Source organism: Rhinolophus hipposideros (genome assembly GCF_964194185.1).
Source record: "Rhinolophus hipposideros genome assembly, chromosome: 8".
NCBI classification, from domain to species: Eukaryota; Metazoa; Chordata; class Mammalia; order Chiroptera; family Rhinolophidae; genus Rhinolophus; species Rhinolophus hipposideros.
This window is the reverse complement of record NC_138054.1, coordinates 29,604,753-29,614,225: the sequence shown is the minus strand read 5'-3', so window position 1 is coordinate 29,614,225 and position 9,473 is coordinate 29,604,753. Positions and strand designations below refer to the sequence as shown.

The following is a 9,473-nucleotide window of genomic DNA, read 5'->3' as shown; positions in this document are numbered from 1 at the left end:
ATAAATGCTTAATAATAATCAGCTTAGGCCAGGAAGCCAGGGGGGTTGAATAGAAATCATTGCACAAGGCCATTCCTGTTGATGTGGCTAAAATCATCCAGTGTGCTGTCTCCACTTCAAATCATCCTGCAGATTTAATTTTCACCCATTCAAGAATCCAGTTCTCTGCAAACTTAACAATCTTTGTTCCCCCATCCCTACAGTAATGGCATTTATAATGGTAGAATATAACTGAAACCACCTATCTTTTTCTTTTCAGTTCAGCTCGGTTCTTGCAGCATTTTTCTCCCCCTCGTTACCCTTTCCAAATCCCCATGTGCACAATTTTGAACCGTCATTTCTTACTCCTTGGAGATGCCTGTTGTAGCCTGGTTACCTTTGGGAAAATACCTGTTTACAAATCTTGTATTTCATTGCATTTGCATTTGGGGAATCCAAGATAGCTAAGGTGGTAGTTCCTTGATGCTCTTCATTCATGTGTTCATTTAATCACTTATTCACTCAACACTTATTTATGGAGTGTTATGCTAGGTATTGGGGATTCAGTGAAAACCAAGCAGAGAGAGTTTGCATTCTGTAAGGAAGACAGGCAGGGTAACTCTGGCATAGTTTGGAAAACACTATGATCCAAGTAAACACGGGGGTAAGGGAAGTCAGCATGTGAGCAACATGAAGTAGGCAATTCTGCTAGGGTTTGAGCTGATTTGTTTTTCTTTTTATTTTCAAATGTCTTTAAAAGCCTTTCTATGTACTATTTAATATAAAACTCTCTTGCTTTGACCTGGTTATGGATAGAAGGGAGTGGTTCAGATCCAGGGAAATAGCCCAGGCTGGCGTCTTTGCTTCATCTAGAGGGAGGAAGGGCATTTCCATCACTTCTGTCTGTCTTCTTCAGTTTCTGATTGGTAAAACCTAACCTTTGGGAATTGGCAAAAATTGGTCCTTTGCTTATAAGTCCTTCTATTTTCTACCTGGAGTACATAATTTCAAAAGAAAATAGTGTCTAAACTTGTGTTAATGCATTTAATGACAAAAAGTACATGCTTATTACAGGAAACAAAATGAAAATAAAGATAAGCAGAAAAAAATAAGTGCTCTCCTATCACCCATTTGGGACCATTTTTGTCATTTAGTATATGTATAGTCTTTTAATGCTTATATTATATAAAAATGCAATTTAGGCACATATCCCTCAATCCCATAGTATTACATTTGTCATCAATGTGGAGTATATTGTACTCTGTACACACAAATATTGGTTTATTGCCTTTTTATACAAAGTATCAAAAACACAGTTTTATATCAAAATATACAGAGGGTGCCAAAAAAATGTATATACATTTTAACAAAGGAAAAACCTGTATTAAAATTACGCTGATGGTAACCACTTTGAACACCTCTTGTAATTACAGAAGTCAAATGTGACTTGTATTCATCTTTTGTTATCAGTATATGTTGAGTATTACAATTTTAATACCGTTTTTTCCTTTCTTAAAATGTGTATACATGTTTTTGGTACCCTCTGTATATTTCAACATGATTTCTAATGACTCCTTCATATTCTATTACACATACGAATTATTTCAAAATTTTACATATATGCATTTCTGAAACAAACTTCCTGAAGTCAGAATTACTGTGTAGACGTATGCCTGCATTAAAGTTTTTGTTACATTGCCAAACTGCACTCCAGATAGACTGAACTGGTTTTACACTCTCATCTCCTATATATCAGACCCCTGACAACACCTCTTATCCCCCCTTCTCTCCCTGTATACCCCATAGCCAAAATAAAGTACTCTCAAGAAAGAGGTGTTTGAAGCTCCACAATTTTTTAATTTTTCCTCTCCTTTCCCATTGGTTCCCTTGTGGCAGGGGAGTTAGTGGGCCTTGTGTTTTCAAACAGGTGGAGAAGGCTGTAGGGTGTCTAATTACTTTTGGTGAAACCATCAACGTCCACGTTCGTTCTTCCTGCTCCACTTCCTCCAATTCAATTAGGCTGTTCTTACCAGGGGGAGAGTTTTCAAAGCATCAGATGAAGTGTTACCTCATGATTAATAATTCATGACAAGCAATGTAGATTGGGAAAGGTAATAATGCCCTCCAAGCAGTCCCCTGTTCTCATTCACATAAAATGTTGTGTCTCAATCGTTAAAGCAAACACACAAAGTTTCACTGCCCCATAAACCAAAGATCCAAAGCAGGAATCATAAGCTTTTGAAGTCCTAAGCCCCTTCGAGAATCTTGTGAAAGCTATAGACTCTCTGCTAATAGAAAAAACAAATGTTGTAGCACGCACAGATATCGTGCTGCGAATTCCCATGGGTCAGGCACCCTTGGAATATTATCTAAGGACTCCCTAGGTAAAAAAAAATAAAATAAAATAAAATCTCTGGTCAAACAAAGAGGAAAAAAAAAAAAACAAAGAGCAGGACAAGCCCAAAAGGGATCAAAAGGAGAACGGATAAGAAATTTCACGTGCCTTGCCTCTTCTTTCTGTACCCAAATTTGCAATGAAACGAAGAAATTTCTTCAAGTGTGATTTTTTTAGTTATTTAGATATTTTGCAGGGGAACTAGTGAGGTAGCTGAAAATTAAAAGAGTAGATTTGGGCAAATGAATATATTATGGGACAATTCAGACGGGGTGACCTGGGGGCAGGATTGATGTTGACATCTATGCACAAGGCTAGTATAGAAGCTGCAAGTTTTCTTCTTGCCAAATGCTGTCAACCATAAAATGTCCAAGGCAGTGGGTCACACCCACTTGTTCATGCTCTGCTACTTGGCATTCCTTTAAGTTTTTCCTAAATTGTCATATCTCCACAGGCCATAACAAGGGACAACAGTCAGCAGCAATTCAATTTCGACCTCCATCTGCTGGCAATAAGAACATAAGGGAAAAATTAATGTACACTCACACACTTGTCATTATAATAGCCCTAATTTGTTTTTATAGTATGACTTTCTTCCAAGGAAATAAAAAAACAATTTATATTCAAATTCCCAAATAACAACTCACCTGTTAGATGGCTAAAATAATCATCTCCATTTTTTGAGGGCTTACAGATTCTGAAGTTTGTCAAAGGCCACAAAACATACTTTGGCGAAGTATGGTTATCAGAGAAACTCTCTGGAAACCATTTTGACTTATATATCTAACATCTATTGTGCAAGCCAGAGAGCAGGTTATATTAACAGTTAATCAAATTATATGAACATACAGCAAAATATTTGTGTTTTATAAGCTAACATAGTTTTTCTTCATTCAGTATTATATCTTCAATTTATTCTTTTCTAAAACCCAAGATTCATAATTTTTCATTTACCAGTTCTATGATCTTGGACAAGTTGCTTAATCTCCTTCTGACTCCAATTCTTTCTCTATAAAATGGAAGTAATAATAGAAGCCAACTTATGGATTTGTCTTGAGGATGAAATAAAAAAAATTCTTAGAAGATTCCTCAATATATACAGGGTGTCCATGAAATCAGAAACACAAATATCATCATTACATATTTTTTAAAGTTTGATGAAAGATTAATTCATTGAGTGGATACTGTTCAATGGATGAAAGGGCTGATCGTAACAATGAATAGCAGAGCCCTTTAATAAAAATCATCTTGAGAGAGCTGCCATTTCCCATAGCACAGTTGGAAAGCTAGTTCAAAAATTCAAAGATATAGTCAGTGAGCTGGACACACTCTTTTTGTGGGCTATTATCTATTACCAACAAGGTGAAGGAAATAGTCATAGCCAAGGTCATAGCCAGTCCAACGTAGCCAACTTGCCAAACATTCAAAGAATTTGAAGTGCCTTGTAGAACCAGCCAAGAGATTTCCAAAATATATGTTTTTTGACCATACAAGAAGTAAGTTCTACAAATTTTATCTCAGGATGATTCTGATTAGCACGATGAGAGGCAATGCAGTGAATATATCAGGTAAGGTCACTGGACAAATCATATACTGTAAAATCAATAATTATTTATTATGCATATTTGCTTATATTTCCAGGCTTTTGGTCACCTACAGTAAGTGCTTATCAAATATTTATTCTTATTTATTATTTAAGAAAAAAAGTAAAGACAAAAAACCAAGAAAACAAAGATGTTCCACAATCTACTGTTTTCATTTTTGATATAATCACATTTTGGCACCAGTAAGCAAGGACAGAGGAATCACTAGCCAGTACTAATGATTGTGCCCTATTCAGCTGTGGTCCCCTATTGACCTCATTCTTCATTAGCTTGTCAATATGCCTCAATTCCTTAAGAAAATACAAGTAGTACAATGATTCTGCACATGTTTCTCAGTTCTTCTTCCATAGAATCAAAATTGAAATTTGAAATGTCTACAAATTTTCTCTCTCTACTTCCTCCTGTCAGTGTCCTTTCTACAAAGAGATATTAGTCTTAAAGTTGAACTTGATTTATGAAAATATTATACTTAGGAGCTGAAAATAATTATACAAATAAGAACAATATGTTCATACACACACAATAATGACAGCAATTTATTTGTGATCACTTTGTGTTGTGCTCTCTGGAGATTTAATCACAGATTCCGATGAGCAATTCCATAAAAACAATTAGCAAATTATATACGGGGAAATTTAGAAAAATCTGTCTTTGCTTATGAGCATCCTCAGTAAAGGTACAGAGGACTTTCCAAACAGAAGATATATGTGTATTATGCAGTTTAAATAATATGAAGCATGCTGTTATGTCAAATGGACCTATTTCACCATGTATCTGAAACTGATCTTAATTTAGTTGCTTATTAAGTTCAGGGTGATGTAGTCTAGCCAAAAGAGGAAATTCACAAAATGCCTGTTGTTAAAATGCTGATAAACTTCAACATCAACAGGTGTGATCAAGTGTAAAGAGGCAAGTGTCACAAGAACATCAACAGTGTCATAGAGCAAAGCCTTCCTTCAAGATCCTTCAAAGGGAAGTCAAGTTTGAAAAAACTGAAATACTTAATTAGACTGTTATTTGCCAAGTATGTCTGAATTGTTTTCTGCCACTTGGAAGAAGATATAGATCAGAGGATGAAGAGAGGCTAGACATGCGTAACCATTGAAATCTGGTACTTCCTATGAATATGAGACTTTGGAGAAATCAAAGGGCATAGACATCAAAGAAAGGGCAACATGCAGGCACGAGGACCAGAGGCTTTTAAAATAAACTAGTAACTGGTTGAATAACACCAAAGAATATTATAAATGGATTAAATCAACCAGGAAGCAGTGTTCTAATAATTGTCTATGGTATTATTTTTGGCCGTAAACTGTTTACAGTTTTATTAACAACTTGATTGAAGAAACAGAAGGTAGAATTTTTAAATTCAAGATAGCACAAAACTGAGAGAAAGTAATAATATTTCTGAAGACAGGAGTTCAATATGGAGAAAAAAGGCTCAAGTTTTTATCTAAATAAAGAAGAGTAAGAAGACTTTAAAGTATTAGATTTCTAGCTTGAAAGGGAATGCACACTAAAATGAATATAATTTAGGAGAGTTGAATAAAGAAATTATTTACAAAAGTGAATAGAGACTAAGGAAACTACAAAGGATTTTCAAATGCCCCAAAGAATAATAAGCGCTCAACTACTCCCTCTAAACCTGAAGATGTGAACAGAGGAGCTGATAATCAGACCACTGATAAACAGAAACATGGATAGAGAGAGGCATTTAAGTGGGAAGAGGTTGAAGGAAACGAAAAGGGGGAATAATTACCCTGAGCTTACTTTTCTTCCTCCTCCTAGTTTCCTAGCACTCAACCAAAAACAACTAAAAATCAGACAGCAAGTAACTCATATATGTTATGGATCCTGGGGTAGAACCCAGAAATCAGTACTATTTGCAAATACGGCTAATTATTTGGATATATCCCAAGGTTTGAGAAACACTAAAGTCCAGTGCAAACTGGAAGTCATGCTCTACTCCAAATATCAGAAAACTTTATGCAAAGGGCCAGATAGTAAACATTTTAGGTTTTCTGGGCTGTACAGTCTCTGTTGCAACTACTCAACTCTGTCTTTGTAGTATGCAAGCAGCTTAAGCAGTGGGCTTGGCTAGGCATGGCCCCAGTAGGCTGATTTTGGCCCATCAGCAGTAATTTGCTGATTCCTGATCTACTCTGTGAGCATGAAATAATCCATGGAGTAAAATGCTCTTTGAAGCCCTTACTTAATAAAAAAAGATATAATTCCTGGATATCCTCTGATGTTTGAGGGCCTAAACATGTTCTTCTTATAAAACTTAAATTAAAAACTTTAAAAATATACTAATAACTATGCTTATCAGTATTGATTAGCAACAGAACTTTCAAGCCCTAACAAATCATTTTGCACTCTCAATCACACCAGAAGTAAATTTTAATGAAAGTCCCCCCCCCCAAAAAAAATAAAAAAGTTTCCAGCTGGAAAGTTCATATCCCAGGAAGATGATCTATTGAGGTACAATATGGAATGTTAGAACTTCTATATATATTTACTTTTTATTACCTTTGTTTAAAATGTTTTAAATGCTTTATGATGCACTTAAAGAACCAGTACTGTATACAGACAAATATTTATGAATTAAACAATTTATTCAGTTTATTGGAAAGTAGCATTGGCAAAGTAAAAACCTCCCCAAATCCACCCTTCTATAAAAGCAGTAAGAACACTGGTTAACAACAGTCAAATCATCTTTTTAGTTCCTAAAATTACTCAAAGGCTTGAAATAATCCAAGAAGAATTTATTTAAGAAAAATGGTTGAATCTCAGTAAGAATATCAAACTTTGTAACATTTTAATTTGCCCTGTTCCCATGCCTTTCCTCATAGCTCTATAGTAGCGTTGAATACCAGCCACTTTGGAACTACAATAACTGTGAAAAATAGAACTCTAACAGTCATGGGAGTGGGTAGAATGGATTTGGAATTCCCCTAAAAGTACAACCCCAGAGAATTGCCATTATCTGGCCTGAATTGAAACTCCTTGGAAAGACCTCATTTTCAGGGCTTGTCTTTATTGGAACTGACTTAGATAGCACTGGATGAGGATAGCTGTATCTACAGGACATTTGCCAAAAAAAGTCAGAGGCAATTGTTTAGCAACATAGCTGCCTAGGGTGGCAATTCAAGTTGGAATAATTAAGCAGCCAAAAAGTTAAAAGGAAAATAAGGGGAATAAGATCTCCATGAAGGGTTTTGAAAAGACATCACATTTTGGGGGATCTAAAAGGCCATATGGATGTGCAGTGCTGTGCACATGCCATGAAAAGACTTGACAAGTATCTAATTCTATCCATGGCTGACCTTGAGGCTCTATGCAAGCAAGAAGTGAAGTTGTAAACTACTAGTGCATTGAAAGCCTACACAAACCCACATACTGGGTATCTCAGAGAGGGGTGAAAGACTTACTGATTCAAGTCATTTAAAGAAATATCTGCCCAATTATTAGTTGGTCTAAGGTAACTAAGCAGAGATGAGACTATCGTGACTGCACATAATAAAGAACATAGATATTACAAAATTTTTAAAGTCAGTAAACAAATAAACATCAACAACAACAAAGTCTAGGGGAGAAGGCAGAGATCTATTCTCAGAGTTTGCCATGCTATATTATTTAAAATGTCCACGTTTCCACAAAAATCACAAGACACATGAGGTAACAGGGAAGTGTGTCCAATACACAAGAAAGAAAACAACCAGTAGTAAATGTTCCTGAGGAGCCCAGATATTGGACTACAAGACATAAACTTTAAATCAGATATTATACACCATATTCAAATAATGAAATAAGATTACATTTAAAAAATAAAGTAAATAATGATAACAATATCAACAAAAGGATTACAATTATCAAATCAAATCAAATAGGAATACTGGAGGTAAAAAGTATGATAATTAAAATATTCACTAAAGGGGAATAACAGCAGTTGAGAGCCGACCAAAGAAAAATAAATAAATTTGAGGATATTGAGACTGGATAATTTTAATTATCCAGTCTGAGGAACAAACAAATAAAAGTAAAGGAAAAATAACCAGAGACTCAGGGAGGACTGTGGTCTCAAGTTCACCAACATATGCATAACAGGAGTCCCAGAAGAAGAGAGAGTGAAAGGGGCAGAAATAATATTTGAATAAAGAATGGCTGAACATTAACCTGTGCATTAACACTTTAACCTGAACATTAACACATTGAAGAATCTCCAAACATTCGTAGTAGGATACACTGAAAGAGATTAACACCTAGATATATCACAGTCAAACTGTCAAAACATATATTCATACAAAAACTTGTACTGGATGTTCATAGTAGTATTATTCATAATAGCCAAAAGCTGGAAACCTCCTAAATGCACATCCACTGATGAACAGAAAGACAAAATACAGCACATCTATAAAATGGGATATTATTTGGCAATAAAAAAGCGTGAAGTACTGATACATGTTCAATAAGATGAAGTTTGCAAACATTACATGCTAAGTGAAAGAAGCTAGTCACATATTTTAGGATTCCATTTATATGACATGTCCAGGATAGGTAAATCCATATACTTAGAGAGCAGTTTAGTGGTTGCTAGAGGCTGGAGGGAGGGTGAATTAAGAATGACTGCTAATAGGTACAGGGTTTCTTTTTCAGGGGATGAAAATGTTTTACAATTAGACAGTGTTGATTTTTGCATAACTCTGTGAATATACTAAAACCCTGACTTGTACACATTAAAGGAATAAATCGTGTAGCATTACACCTAAATAAAGCTGTTACAAAAAAAATTATTGGAGTGTAAGCTCATCATTTGTTTTTTAAAGTTGAAAAACATGTAAAACAGCTTAAAGTGAGTTTTGGTTCCTGAGACTAATAAAAATATCAAATTGACATCCCCAAATATGTCAACTACAACTCACCACAAATACAAAAGCCAATAACTTGGAAAAATGTAAACAAAGGTAGACAGATTGTGGAGTGGGCAATAAACACTTAGGAAAAGGAACTCACATGCTTTAAATTTTCTGTTTTATGGATTTTAGTCTGAAAATAAACAAGTTGAATAGAAAATGCACACTTTCTCTCTCCTGAAAGTCCACAAGATAGTTCAGAGAAGTTATAGCTGCTGGAGATAGGGGGAAATATAGTTAAAAAGAAAGGTAGCATGGTAGAGACCCAATGTTTTGCGATAAACTTTGCTCAAATTTCAACCTGACCCTTGAACCATGCATGTATGAGGCAGACCTAAAGCAGCACATATAAGAAAACAAAACAAACAAAAAACCTTAACTGATATTTGAAATGTTGTTCAAGAAAGAACATGTTTTTTTCAGTACAACAAATGTAATTGCCTGCTAAAACAAAAATATCAACATTCTTCAGAGGAATAAAAGAGAATCCAAAGTTTCCACAATATAACAATTCGCAATGTCTAGAATACAATCCAAAATTACTCAACATTAAGAGAGACATAAGTATTTGACCAATTCTGT

At 34.9% G+C, this 9,473-nt stretch overlaps 1 long non-coding RNA gene across 1 annotated transcript in view; it reads right to left on the bottom strand.

The window, feature by feature from the left end:
* Nucleotides 1-723: 723 nt before the first annotated feature.
* Nucleotides 724-9,473, bottom strand: part of LOC308500808 — a 65,601-nt gene continuing 56,851 nt past the window's right edge. The window contains exon 3 of the long non-coding RNA XR_013993787.1: nucleotides 724-2,879. This is a non-coding gene — a long non-coding RNA (uncharacterized lncRNA). The remainder of the gene's footprint in view (nucleotides 2,880-9,473) is intronic.